The sequence below is a fragment of the Struthio camelus genome, chromosome 18 (assembly GCF_040807025.1).
Source record: "Struthio camelus isolate bStrCam1 chromosome 18, bStrCam1.hap1, whole genome shotgun sequence".
Classification (NCBI taxonomy): Eukaryota; Metazoa; Chordata; class Aves; order Struthioniformes; family Struthionidae; genus Struthio; species Struthio camelus.
In genome coordinates, this window is record NC_090959.1 from 13,612,756 (window position 1) to 13,627,980 (window position 15,225).

The following is a 15,225-nucleotide window of genomic DNA, read 5'->3' on the forward strand; positions in this document are numbered from 1 at the left end:
CTGAGCCAAATCCGTACTTAGTGTCGTTTCAGGGAGTGCACGTAGGATATTTTACACATCACTCTCAGCCTACTGCTGTACCATCTCCAAACTTCAGGTGAACAGGGTGGATGGGGGGCTAGATGGGGCAGGGCCGCAGTATGCTTATGACAAGATTTACCATATCCCTCTGATGTTATTGTGTTTTTTGGAGCATTTACCAATTTACTTCCAATTCTGTGTGAATATCTGCTCTCAGTTAAAAAATGTAGCCTTTTACCCCAGAGGATTACTGAGACGAACCTTTGAGGCTTAAGCAAATGAAATGAACCTGAAACATGCATTAAAAAAATACAAACATAAAAATAAACAGCCTCAAGACTTTTAAGCCAATTTCACTATTATTAATGCCTGACTCATGAAACTAAATTGCTTGGAGTTGGCAATAACATATGAAGTTGGATTTTGGTCTATACTTTCTGTATTGCATTACTTTATTAGCTCCTTTAAATTAAAATAATTAGCTCCTTTGTTAGCTCCTTATTAAAATAAATACAGCTTAGCATTAATCAGGAAATCCTTTCCTTTTTTACATCCTATGTTCCAGTAACATATTTTAGGCTAAAACAATTTTTGATAATAACAATAAATGCCACGTATTTCCTGACTGTAAAAATGAGGTGATGTTTCAGTTAACCATTTCTTTCTTAATACAGCATACTAGATCTCAACCAGAGGAATTAGCCAGTGGTTTGAAGGAGCCTGTCGATGATTTTAAAGATTCAGGTAGTGTTTTCCTGCCTTGTTTATTGAGCAGCTGGGCAGCTGACAAGTAGTTTTGCGGAGCATAACAGTTGCACTGTGTCCTACCAAGCCTAGAGCGAGCCAGATGCTGGAATACAAGGGACGGGAGCTCAGGCAGGCCAGCACAACTTGTGCGAAGCGTTGCGGTTGGTGCATTTGGTGCATTTGTCATTAATGGGGTGTTCTGGATGTGTAACACACTTGATGTCCCCCGCATCCCCATCCACACCCTCCCCGCGCCACCCCAATGCTGCCTTTAGCTCCTCGCTTGCTGAGGCCAGCTACCCACCACCGAGCTTCTCTTTAATCTTTGTAAACTGCGATGCCGGCCAGGACAAACGCTGCGTACCGGCGCCCGGGGACAAGCTGAGAGAGCTCCGCGGCAGGAGGGACAGTCCTAGGTGCCTCATGGGTTAATTCCAAGGCTGGGCACCTCCCTCCACAAAGCCTAGCAGGCAACAGAGAGCTATTCAAAGCCCCTTGGAAGTTTTTCCATTGATTACAGCACTGGTCTAACCTGTACGCGCAGGCTTAAAGTCACACGAAACCTTCTCAACATGATATGAATTTAATCGCTGAAATGATACCTTGTGTGGTGTTCCCGTCTTGGAGGCTGTCTGTGGGTGTGATTACAGGGCAGGCTGCTCTGCGAAAACACAGCCCGGCTGCAGAACGCAGAGAACAACAGGCTTTCAGGAAAAGCTTATTCTGAAAAAATTGTATGCTGTATTTGCAATAGCATGGGGGGTTAGCCCTAATGCCAAGTGTTACGCTTTCAGACTGCCTAATAAAATAGATTTACATAGGAATAAGGAAGAAATATGGCATTTTAAAGGACTATTTTCTAATCCCCATGTACTAGGCCATCTTGATTTAAAACGGCTCAGTTCCCAGCAAGAGGAAATAGTTTAGGCTATATGCGAAAAGAGAATAATGGCTCCATCAGGTAGTTCATCAGCTTGTGTAAATAGGACCAGGTTCATGTGTAGGAAAGCAGGGTGAATGATCTACTCTCCCAGGAAAGGGCTTCGCTGAGGCATTTAATGAAACTAGAACGGACTTATTGTTCTGTAGGACGTATACAGCTATTCCCTTGGGTCCCTTTGAAAATAGCAATCCGAATAGACACGACAGGAAAAAAAGTCTACACTTACAGGTGAAAAAAATGAGTCCCAAAGTAAGATCAACCTAAGGCCCTACAGAAGTACAAGTTGAAGTCATATTTCCTAAAACCTAGCATCCTATCTGCTAGGACATCTCCCCTTTTCAGCTGAAACAACAGAAAATGCAGCATTTGACAATAATGCCACGTCCTGGGCAAAATCCTGTTCAACTTACTGTTCAGAATGTCTCTTTCCTACTTTATTTCAGTCAAAACTCCACGTTTGCCAGAAGACCTTGATGTGAACAAAAGTTTTACAAACCTAAAGGCCAAGGTCGATTGAAAATCAGGAATCATTCATGGAAAACTAGCAAATGTGATACAGGCAGACTGAAATCCACATTAAGAATCACCTCCAACTGGCGAGTTCCTGGCTTAAGGGACAGCTTTATTGTATCTCCCAGGATTACAGTATAATTTTCTTTGACAAGTAGTTCATGATCCAAACTAAGCAGAAACCCTTTTTGTGGGTCTGCTCTGAGGCTGCCTACTGTGATGAGATCTGTGAAAAATACCAAGATAAAAACAAGCAAGCAGGGTTTTCTGCTTTCCTTGTTGTGAGCACGGAAGAAATAGGCCTCGAAATAGCAAGAGCTTCCATGTGCAGAGGCGTTATTTCAGACTCTATAATTCTTCTGTCCAGATGCACATGCAACTCCGATTAACATCAGCTGGAGTTACACGCATGCCACAGTGGAAGAGCATACCCGAAAGTATATGTTAACGCATGACTAGGCACATACGTTTCCAGCCACCGTCATGCCTCAGGTACAGCTGAGGCATAATGCCAGAGCTTTAGCACTTCCCACAGCTCAGGCATCTCTCAAGTCCTGCTCACTTCATTTGACTTTTTAACCAAAAGCCTGGCCAAAACGGATCAGAGCTTTTCTGGTGCCAGGGAAAACGCCTAGAGGAGTTCACTCACATTGTGGAAAAATCTTTCAGCTCACCGTGATAGCAGGCTGAGGGGCAGATGGGACTCTCTAAGCTTTTTGTGAGGCTCCACTTATTTCAGTAATCAATAGTGCTTTGAATACTTCCCTCGTTCATTCAAGTTCTTCAGAACACTATGAGAAACCCACCCACGCTGTGACAGACCTGCAGCAGGGTCTCCTTGCTGTGAACCATGTGCAGGGGTGAATTGGTGCAGCCCATCCAACCCTCTGAACTTTACTTTCCACAAAAAGAAACCTAGTTGTTGAGGACAGGAAGAACCTAGCTGCAGATGCCTGGCCAGTGGGGAGGACCAGGCATGGGGTAGTTGGTGGAGAGCACCTGCCACATAGTTTGACAAAGTCTTTATGATATGGATGGTTTTGGATCAGTCTCCAAAGTGAATGAAGGTCCTCAGAGTTCACCATCCACCCTGTGGGTGCCAGCGGAGCCACACGCATGTGGGGTTATTAGTTATGACTTTTAAGTACCCAGGAACATGACCGGCAGCAGGCAATAGCGGACATACCTTAACCGCTAGGTATTTTTCAAAAGGAAAGAACAGAGAGGCTTGTTGCAGGGATGTGACAGGAGCGTTTGAAGGGTGGATTGGGGAAAGCTGGGGCAGTTATACCGTGTGCAGGACAGATCCCCCCTCCCCGCATGGAGGAGAGTATGTCGTTGCTTGTGGAAAAAGGGGCGATGAAGGGATCTGATCTGGAAAATGGGCAGTGACTCATCGTGGGAGTGCTACAAGGCAACGCTCTGAAGTCTGCATACTCTGATGAGATTGACATATGGATTCAATGTCAATAGATGAAAGGCCACACGTCTGGGGAGGACCAATAAAAATGCAAAATATACTTTGGATGGAAATGTTCATGAGGAAACTAAAGAGGAAACAGACCTTCTGGCAACAGTAGCTGCAAAAAAGTCAAATAGGGCTCAAGAATATATAGATGGAGGAATCAGTTACAAGCCAAAAGAGATAACTGCTCCCCTCGTCTGGCCACATTAGGAATTCTGTAATCGGTGTTATGCAATTTATTTTATGAAGAATACTAGGGAAAAGATTCAGAAAGGAATAAAAGGCCTTGTTATGGGAGGGGTGCTGCTTTTAGGAAGATCTACTCAGCTAACCAGTTTTGACAGAGGACAAGGCAATCTGCTCCAATACAGATAAAACCGCCCAAAGTACTTGTTCAAGAGCGTGGGGCAGATGTGTCTTCAAGCTGGGGTGCCAGTGGTTCCTTCAGGCAGGTCTGCCTTTGGCTGCTACTCGTGCCAAAGGAAATGGTGAGAAAATGTGTTGCCAAAGTGCTACAAACAGACAAAACACAAACTTAATTTCCCAGACTAAGAGATTTGGCTCCTGTTGAACAGGGGCCAACGCTCGTCAGCTGAGGGACTGTGTATACAGAGCTGGCTGTTTTGCTCAGGATGAAGTTCAGGAGCAAGCGACAGGGGCTGCAGGAGGTGGCCCCTGCGATGTTTCAAGGGTAAATGCTCTTGTAGGTGTCTTTAGACACAGGGAGGTCGTTTGGGTGAGTGCGGATTTAGACAGGCTGACAAGTCTCCATTCTTCTATGCAGCTCACATCTGGTAACTGCAGGGACTGCCATTTCAGCAAGAACCATCTTCTGCATTTTTTTCTCACATAAGCAACAAATGGGGTCATGGATGGGAAGTGCCAAAAGTAATCTTTCAATCTCATGTTTTCTTAATATGAAAAACGTATTACATTTTTTTAAAGAGGAAAAAAAAGACAAAGAAAAATGACTTTGTCTGGAACCAAAAATAAAAAACCCCAAAGCCTTCCTTATGAAGTGAGCTAGGAGTGACTTGGAAAAACATGTCTATTGACTTTAAAATATAATACTTTTGTTCAGAGGGAATGAATGACATGAAGGGTGTGAGTTCTTTTACGCAAAACTGAATCTCAGAAAGCTATTTACATTGCCTTAACCTTGATTCACCTTTTTTCTCTACAGCATTTATTTTTTTTGCATAACGTTCTTCTTCACATTATCCCTTCTGCTATAATTTCATAAAACAATTTGCAAGAAAGCAGGTTTTATTGCGTGTAGTTTTGCTTCATCCCCTTCGTATGTTTTGTTTCTAACAATATAACTTTCTGCATTCTTTCTTTTTCTTCTCATTTCATCTTCTCTTCTTAATGATTCCTCTGTTCTTGTTGAATCTTTTTTTTTTAATTTATTTTTAATAGATAGAACCTTTAGGACCTCTCAGCAAATGAATGTTGGCTCTTGCTCAATATGTGCCAAAACTCTTATTCTAGAAGACTAAATTTGTGTCTTTTCTGTTCATAACACTTTGGTAATACAGTTTCTCTCTGTATTGAACAAAGACCTGCTTTAAAGAACCACGTGGTACCGGCATTCCTACCTTTTTTTTATTCAGGCCATTCCGTGTCCTTTCTGGTGCCCATTTCTAACGCCTGATGTGTAAGACCTGGAGACTGTACACTTCTGATGTACAGGTTATCCTACGTACCATGGGAGCCACTAAACCCGCTGGAGTTTACGTTCTTATGCTCTTATCAGGAGGCTGCCAATATGCAGCAATAACTGCAGGGTTGTTCCCCCCACTTCCCCTCCAGCATGCTGGGGAGTGTTCCTCCACTGTGGCGTTTTACTTCACTTAAGCAGCCTCAGGAGACATGTGGGGTGCAGCCAACAGCTTTATCATTCTGCAGACGAATACGCTAAAATATGAGACAGAGAGGAGTTCAGTGTGTATGGACTTAGTCCTGCAGCCCCAAGGATGGCTATGAAGTGGCTTCTCCACCACTCTGCAATCAAAGGGTGAAGACTCGTGGGTATTGCAGAAGTACTGTAACGACTGAGATACAGGCCATGAGGGATAACGGCTCAAACCTATTCTTTCTAAAACAACATAATCCACAGAGCCAAGGAGCTCTGTTCTTGATGCCTCATCCTAAGAAAATAAAGCTGTTGTGCATCCAGCCACAGCAAAAGGGAGTGTGGTCAACACTGATCCAAGGATGGTTTTTCCACATGAACCCTGGCTAAAAGTCAGAATTTTGCACCAGAGGAAGCCTTTGTGGTCAAGAATTACGCTGAGCTCAGGAACCATATAGGATAACAAACTTATCCAGCATTACAATGGTCACTGCTAAATCCTAGAAGTGTTTTTTAACTTAATGCTTCAGAGCTGAATCACACCTTTAAACATTACAGATTGAGAAGTGTCTAGAGCAGGTTACCTCCCACACCCACATCTTAGGCATTTCATACCAGCACAGGCTGGTGAGCACATAGGGCCTGGGATAGATTTCAGCAGTAATGAGCATCTTGAAATGAAGATGCCTTCACGAGCATTAAACTTCTCCAAAGAGCCTCAGCCCTACCCAGAAAGGATTCTCCAAGGTACGGTTATTTCTTCAGGCTGAATTGGATAGTAGCCAGCTTTATTCACAAAACTGCTATTTTCCTCCTTGTATAATTGCAGTGGGCAGAAAGCCACCTCATAGAAAAGAACTGGCACATCCTTGGGCTCCATCCATTCGCCTCAACAAAATTCGTTAGGACGAGCTGCCCAGCAGGTGCAGTCACTGCCTTCACACACAAAAATGCAATACGACCTCCCTTTGCTCCTTTGAGCTCAATGTCCTCTCTCAGAGTAGAATTTTCCAGGGCCATGAATGTCTGCCTGTAGTCGTGTGGGTCCTTTTCGCATAGGAAGCCTTAAATTTTGCATCTACAGCATGTGAAAATTGATTATTTATCCTCCCATTGCCGAGTCTGGTCATGCATTATGTTATGAGCACCACCAGGCCAGTGGTATTTACATCCAAGTCACTAGGAAGTTTTCAATGAACTGGTGTTCTTTCCTGGAAAATAGAACAAAGGTTTCTAAGCAAATATATAGTTTTTGTTAAATTTAACTCAAGACGAGATGGGAAACTGCTGAGCAAGTAGACAGAGAGGGAACATATCCCTTTCTGTGTCTCGTGTCCTGATCATCCAGGAAAGTATCTGGCCGGGCCACTCTCCTTGACTGTGCAAAGTTATTTTCAAGTCCTTTTTTTAAAGTGGTGCAAAACATTTCATCTGGGCCTATATACATGATATCTTATCCAATAGATGAGGGAGTGAAGAGTTCCCCATTTTTACCCAGTGAGAGATGGGTGCTATAACTTGATGCCTCAGGCACTGATTCAGGATAACAAAACACTTCTCGTATTTTTTATGAAAAATTTCAGAAGTTTTTCAATTTCATTCCTTTGCGGAACAAAGCAAGTGTTGACCTGCACGTTTCACAACATGTACTTCTGGGTGTTTCAGTTATCCCGGCATTGGCCCCTGAAGAGTAACTGGGGCAAAACTTTGGTAATGGACGCTCATAGCCTACAGTGCCTACCGCGACCTGGTGTCTGCGCTCCTGCTCCATCAGTCTTTGCACATTCGAAACTCCCAAGGCCTTTTGCGAGGACAAGCCAAAAGTTCACACGTAATAGCAATCCATTTCTTGTAGTTAGTTAGTTACAGTTCAGGGAATTGGGAGTCCTGGGTGAGGACTGAAGAACAGACCTACATGTTTTATCCTAACTCCCTTCAACCCTTCTCCCTTCACGTAAAAGTGTGCACCACCAGTACCGAGAGGGAAAGGCAGAATACAGAATTGCAAAATCACATTCTTTCCCCTAAAACATGAAGGCACATGTTTGATTCAGCACACTGGGTTTCATAGCAGTGGAGTACAAGCAGGTTAAGAAAATAAGCCTGTCTGCATGTAGTTATCAGTGCATCTTAGCCTCCTTATTACCGTAACCAGTAACACAAGCACAGCACCTCATTGCCAACGAGAGCACGGTTGCTGCTACCTGCCTGTGGAGCAGCCAGCAGAAAGCCCTCAAGAGACCCAAGCCTTTCCCCTCCGTTTGCCCAGGCTGTGGGGCTCATTTGTACGTGTTGAAGAAAGTTTGACACCTTTTGGTTCTTGAAGAGATGGATCTCAGAGCAATAGGAGAGGAAAGGTGAGGCAGGAAATCTGGCTCCTTTTAAAGGTGCTTTGATAATCTTCTGCACAAAAAGCTAAAGCCCGCAGGTTTCTCACGTTGTAACGCGGAGCAGGCACTGCTTGAGGCCGGCATTTACAGCTCAGTTACTAGGAGTGAAATGCTTTACACGTCTCCAGGGGCGTGTGAAAGGAGAGCTGCCCCCTGTGTCCTACTAGAAACCATGCCAGCAGTTCAAATAAATTTTTTCCAAGATTTTATGATCTGATGCTTGGATTACATTTGTTTAGCTGTAGAGGTGTGAGGTCTGACCAATTTGTCCAAGGGAAAGAATAGCCCCAGCTCCATACACGTGTGCATTTGGAGCTTAGCTTCGACCATGACACTGTGGAAACCTCCGAGGAGGAGGGATGAAGTCATAGGAAGGGTCGACCAAGAACCAAAGCCCTGGAGAGGAGAGGGACATGAAGAGACAACACTGCAGCCGGAGCGCCGTCGTCCTCGACTAAACCAGAGCACGCGCCAGCATAGAGCCCGGCCCGTCAGAGACACCATGTGCTGCGCCTGGGTCCTGCCCTTCACCCACAGCACACAGTCCCAGTCACCCACATAGCTAGGATGGGCAAAACCTCCACTTCAGTACATCCTTTTATCAAATAATTTTACTCCATTAGGGGATTTTTCCTCAAATTTCAGGCTTCAAGCCGTTCTTTCCGTTGTTCCGAGAGGGTAATTTAATAGCAAAGCATGATTCTCTCTCTAGATCTACACAAATGTGAACTAAACTTCATGGAAAAGTGAATAGCGTACTAACTCCCGTGCGTAGAGAGGACATTAAAGCAGGGAAGCTAGTGACTTTTTCAAGGCCACAGGGTACAGCTGCCCTCTCCCCCACAGCCCAGAGACCCAGCAGTCTGGTCACCTATAGGTATAGTCTCACCTATACCTCCCCGGATCCTTTTATTCCTCCTCTGTTTCTCATCCCTAGATCCCCCCGTATCCAGCCCATCAGCCCTTCCCAGGCCACGGCACTCCTCGTCATGCCCCAACCCCGTCATCTCCCCATGTCCATCAGTGCTTGCACCGCTAACCTTACTGCAGCAACACCAGGGTCACTCCACCACACGCATGCTGGCAGGGTTTGGGGCAACCCAAAGGTGGCCTGGGCTTACCAAAAATCCAATGGCAAAGATTATAATGGCAGAAAAAGAAGATAAATCTAAGAAAAAGGTGGACATATGGTAGCCCTAATAAAGGATGATGAATCACAGAATCACAGAATCACAAAATCATAGAATGGCCCAGGTTGGAAGCGACCTCTGGAGATTATCTAGTCCAACTCCCCTGCTCAAGCAGGGTCACCTAGAGCACATTACCAAGGATTATGTCAGACAGCTTTTGAGTATCTCCAGGGAAGGAGACTTCACAGCCTCTCTGGGCAACCTGTTCCAGTGCTCTGCCACCCTCACAGTAAAGAACCTTTTCCTCAAGTTCAGATGGAACCTCCTGTGTTTCAGTTTGTGCCCGTTGCCTCTTGTCCTATCGCTGCGCACCAAGCGATAGTCCTCTGAAGTTGTTGGAAAGATTCCTATTTACTTAACTGAGCTTTGACCACAATCCAAAGTCAAGCACTCTTCAAAGCTGAGATAAGTCCTGGCTCCCAGTTCCCATTTTTGTGCTCAGACTGCTAGACAAGGCCCATCCTCCTGCTTTTATTTACATTAGGGAGTCATTCGTTTGTAATTCATCTGGGACTGAAGCTCACTTCCCGTGTTAGGATACAGAGCGTTTATATGGCGATAAGGGACTATATTAACATTATAACCTGGTGTTTGTAAATGCTCACAAGTACTTTCGGGATATTTATCACCAATAAACACAACAGAGAAGCTGGCTTCATTGAGCTTTGCTGCACAGATGATACTTTATCACACTGGACGTAAAACCTAGCATTTGTTTACTGTTGCGTTTGGTCCAGTCACGTTTAGTACATCATGCTAAGACAACAGGAGCTGTAGGTACACAGTACCTTTGAAAATATTGGTCTTACAATCCTATTTGGGATTTTTAATTGCAACGTGTGCCAACAGCGCATTTTTATTTTATCATGAGGGATTTACCCTACACACAGCCCACTCAAAAGCCAACATTCTTTTGTTTTTATATAAAGAACAACAAAACATATAATTACAAATATATGTAACAGACAAGGCTTCATGATGAATTAAGCATGCTTCAGAGTTGAAAAGTAGGCCTGTAGATAAAAAGCAAATGTTAAAAGACACTCACTCAGTGAACTCATATTTTCCACCTCATCTCTAAGTGCGCTATCATAGTTAGTGCAAGTCTACTTTATTGAAAAGAGCAACAAAAGTGTATCGTTTATCTATTGAAACCTATTTAATTGACTTGTACTCTTTATGGCCTGAAAAAATAAGACTTTATGTACTGGGCAGGTAAATATCAAATCAATCTCTCAATGAAGACAGCTTTAATAAAGTAATCAATACAGTTACCACCAACAAAGGCTGGGCACGGATGGTGCATAGCATTGGGACTATTCTTTGACTCATATTTTAGGAGTCCTTTATTTCCAGGTAGTAGGTTTGACTCTACCTTTCTCTAAAATCACGACCAACTGACAGCAAAGGGTGGAAGGGTACAAATTAAATGGCATGTGGTGCTCTTACGATGAGTATATTGGCAATAGCTTCCTGCTATTGTTTATGTTTGAGGTCACCAACTATTTATTATTTCGCATTACTTCCTTCGATTCTTCTCGGGTGCCAGAGCCAAAGGATAGAGGAAGGACCTAGTAAATCTGTAATCTATTCATCTTTCATGGAAATGGAGAGGGAACGCTCACATTGCACAGTAGCCACATCTCAGCAAGGACGTGCTCACCGGCAGCCGGAGCTCACGGATCACTGATGCCTGGTCTGTCATTTCATTGCTGCAGTGGCACAGAGACATTTGGGACAAAAGTACTGTTAACACTGTCTCCCAGCCAGCAGTTCTGTTCGCACTAACCTCAGGAGCCCATGAGCAGCGAGTCAGACCTGACCATGTGGCTGCGTACACTGTGAGCCCCAAGGGATGGTCCAGAGATGCACTGATGGGTTGAGGAGCACCGTGGGCCAGACCGACAGTGTGGGCAGCTGGTGGCTTCCCCTGGGTTGAGATAGAAGGTGCCTGGCTGAGGTTCAAGGCCCAGGCTGATGATCCCATTGCAGCTGTTAGACAGCCATTGTTTATGATCTGTCTGCTTGGAAATGAAAGAGCAAGATCCAGGATGCCCATCTCCAAAAACTGGCAGGAATGTGACTTGCAGTAAGTGGTCAGCACTAGCACTCACCTCTAAAAATAGAGGCACTAGACATCACCCATGACTTTTGACAGTCTTGGCCAAAATCAACTATTTTTAGCCCATCTGTTCCCTGTGAGCTCAGTTCTCCCAGGAAGGGGAGGAGGCAGAAGTTCTTGTCACAGAGTGCATTAGTCAGAAGCAGCCTGAGCCGAAACGCTTTCATATTATGAGTGCTAAAAAATGACAGAACCACTTAATTTCTTTAAACGGGTGTGAGAATGTTGCCAAGTTTTGTGAGCAATTAAATTTAATGCAGGATAAGATGGCAGGGATGAAGGATAATTATATGCTCTCAAAAGCTTGGTCTTTTTATAAATGAAATGGCCTTAGGGAGTTTTCCAGCAAAGTTTGGGCTCAGCCTTTCAGTTCCAACAAAGCCAGTTGCCAACAGTGGCTTTGCAATGGGTATATGTGACATGATTCGTAATGAATTCCCTGTCAGGTTCTCATTCAAATACCCCCCAGACCCACCAACAGTTTGATTTTCCTTTTGCTGTTTCGTGCAATCAGATCTTGCCTAATGTGTTAGCATTCCCGCATACCTGCATCCTTAGCAAGCTAATGATTCAGTATACAGCATGCTAACATATATATTTCTGACAAATGAACTCTGGAAGTCTTTGAAGAGATGGGATAAGAATTATATCAGATAACACTAATGGAAGCACTAATTACCATTCTTGCTAATGAGGCCCAGACTTGTGAGGTTCTCAGTAGTTGGTAAGAGGTGCTCAGTGCCACCATTCACTTTGCTGAAAGTCAACAGAATTAATTCATTCTTGATGAAAGGATGCACTGATACTGATTTGTCCTTGCACAAGGCCTTGCCGGGCACATCAGTGAGAGCATATCCATTCACCATCCCCGTAGCAGCGTGAGAAAGAAATCTTTAACAGCATTGGAGACAGGGGAAAGAGCCACTGTCATTCAGACTTTGAGCACATTGCTGAGCATGCTACTGACTCATTTTCTTTCGAAGTTATATGTGGGTGTTATATGAAATTATTCATATATCAATATTCAGGCAATTTTAGGTGATTTATTAGGGAAAACTTTTTCACTTTTCCCAAATGTTGTAAACCCTTTAGTGTTGATTCTCCGAGATCAGTTATTTAAGAAACTGGGGGAGGTGACAGAGCAGTCACTATGCTCATTACTGCCCTATTTGAAAAGTTTAACTTAGCCAGACTAGTAACAGAAATAATACAATATAATTCAGACAAAATTGTCAAAAGATCATTCAGTCAAGCTCAAAAAGCCCATGCGCATCCCAGCAGTGGAAATTTTCAGAGGGGAAGGATTGTGGTTAAGGTCATGAATAATGAAAACACCATAAAAATGAAGGAGTAACAGACTAAATACCTTGGATCACTCATCTGATGTTTGCTAGCCACTCTCACAGCTCTCAGCTCAACAGGTTGCAGAACACAGTCTTAGGGCAGACAACTGGTTCTTACAGAAGCAGGAGGTACTGGGAAGCGACTTGTCTGACACTGTGAAAAAGTTATTTCCTTTTCTTCTTTTCCCTTTCCCACTTTCTTTTTAAGTTTAATAAATCTAGCTCATGATATTGTGGCCACATTCTCTCAATGTAAAACATATTTTACTTGCAACTAAGTACAAAAATATTTCTCCAGCACATTCCAGCTAACTGCAAGGATGATAATCTTATAGATGTTTTTCTTTTTATGGTTTAATTATATTTATTTTTAGTTGAATTACTGGGCTTATTCTTGGGAGCCTGTTGGATCCTGATGATGCTTGCATTTGCTGTTGGGAATATGGCACAAGCCGCAGCGCTGAGCTGGATGACATTTATAAAGGGTCTAATAGCTTCGCTGCTGGCGAAGAGCTGAGAATGTAGTTTTCCCAACCCCACCTATGGATTTCAGGATCTAACAAGCTCCGGAACAAATGTTGCATTTCAATTTTGTAAAAATGATTTTATCTATTGCGAGAAACCCCTCCAGCACTTTAGCAGTAAAAAAAAAAATAAATAAAGAGGGAAATACGGTTATATCTGATACCTGCATTTGCTCCTCCGGTGGTTATGAGTATATCAGTATGACTAGTTCAGTAATATTGCTCAATAGCATAACCATACTCCTATATTACCACTTAACTGACACGGCCACGCCACCATCAGCTAGAATTTAATTACCTTGTATAAGCCAGGTCAGGCTAGACCAGCGCATCCGGGAAGCCAGGCTGCGCCAGGGAGATGCTCCAGTGTTCAGCCCAGCTGAATTAACTCTTCTCTCCAAGTGGATCGCGATCCATTGCAATGTGGAGAGCTGCCTGTGAGCACTGTGCTGGATGGAGCCCTTGTGACCAGGGTTAATGCACTGTAATTTGGACCACTGGCAAAAAAGTTCATGGGAATCTCTTTTTTAATAATTAAAGACATCATGTTCTTCTCCATGGGAAATACTTGAGTCAAGGCTGGGTAACTGCAGTTTCCTATCTGTTTTTTTGCTTTAGTTTTCAGTTTGGCCATTTTCTAAACTCCCTTCTTGAAGTAAGATGCTGAACATTGTTAAGCAGCTTCTGTTTCTATCCCTGGGACACTAACATTTCAGTAACTGATATACCATATCGTGCAGAGTTTACTAACGGATCACTCAGGAAGGAGTGTGCTAAATGTGAGGTACAACGATTCGTTGATAGCATGTGTTTACAGACAACATTACTCTCATATTTTTAAGGATTTTTGCTGAATTGTGCCACATTTGAGAAAAGAAAAATAAATATTATCTAGGGAAAGATCTCCTGAGAAACTGGTTATGAAGGAGCCAAACCTGAAATCAAAGCTCCCTCCTGGGTCTCTACTTAATGTACCATTAGCGCATTGCACATGTGATTGCCTGTTTGCCTGTTGTTTATGATTCACATGCTTTTAATAATTTTGGTGCTAATGTGTCATTTTAATATTTCACAGGTCTCATATCCCTAAGTCTAATCGTGAATCCAGTCTCTGTGGCTGTAAAGCTTCAGAGATAGATGTGGTTCTCACGTGTGTAAATCAGCATGAAGTAAAGCGTGTAAATCAGAAGTCCTCCTGCTAATTGCCTGGAGGGGTGCTGTGCAGTTGTAGCGGCATCACTCACACCAGCATCCTATTCCCTGAACCTTGAAAACAAATACTTAAGTTTTGGGAAAGAAAATGGATCCACAACAAATGGTGTAGTATTGCTTAATGGCTTCCTGACAAATCCCTGTCTCTGCTTTGGAGCTGTGAAAGCAAACGTAGGGACTGCTCTCATTTCAGTCTCAGGAGGGACCTGACAGGTGCAGTTAGCAAGCTGCTCAGGATGATAAAAGCCATCGTTTCAATATGCTATTAAAAAAGGCATTACACTCAGCTCGGACGCTTAGCTCAGTCGAGGGCTGTCTGTAAAACTGCCATAAAAGGCCAGGTCTTGCAATGCTTGTGCATGCAATGCTGAACTCCCACAAAAAATGTGGAGTTTGACATGGGAAAGGAATGCAGGTTCTGCCTTATGCTGACACGACATACAAGCAACCCACTGGCACCCACGATCACTATGGGGCAGAACGAAGCACGTCAGATTGGAAGGTGAGATGGGCTATTCAGACAGGGAACTTCTACCTGAGGTTGGGCTTTCCATGCAGTCCTCCTCCTTTGCAACGTTTTTATAGTTTACAAGGACTCTCATCATTAGTTCAGCCACAGCTCAGTCACGTCCAGTTTTCTGCCCTCCTAACACAATATTCCTGAATAATTTCTGTCCCAAATCCAGATTCTTTGGTGTTTGAAGGGTATTGGACAAAGTTTTCTTAGTTCATTGAAAGTCTTACAGAACTAAATAGGCTTGATCCAACAACCATGAAAATCAATGGATCATCTATTGGCTTTGTTAGAGTCACAAAGCTGGCAGAGACTGTCTAATACACCCTCCCATCTCTTCCTCTTCAGCTGTCCAGCCTATGATTAGACTACGCAGGTCCTTCTTCACA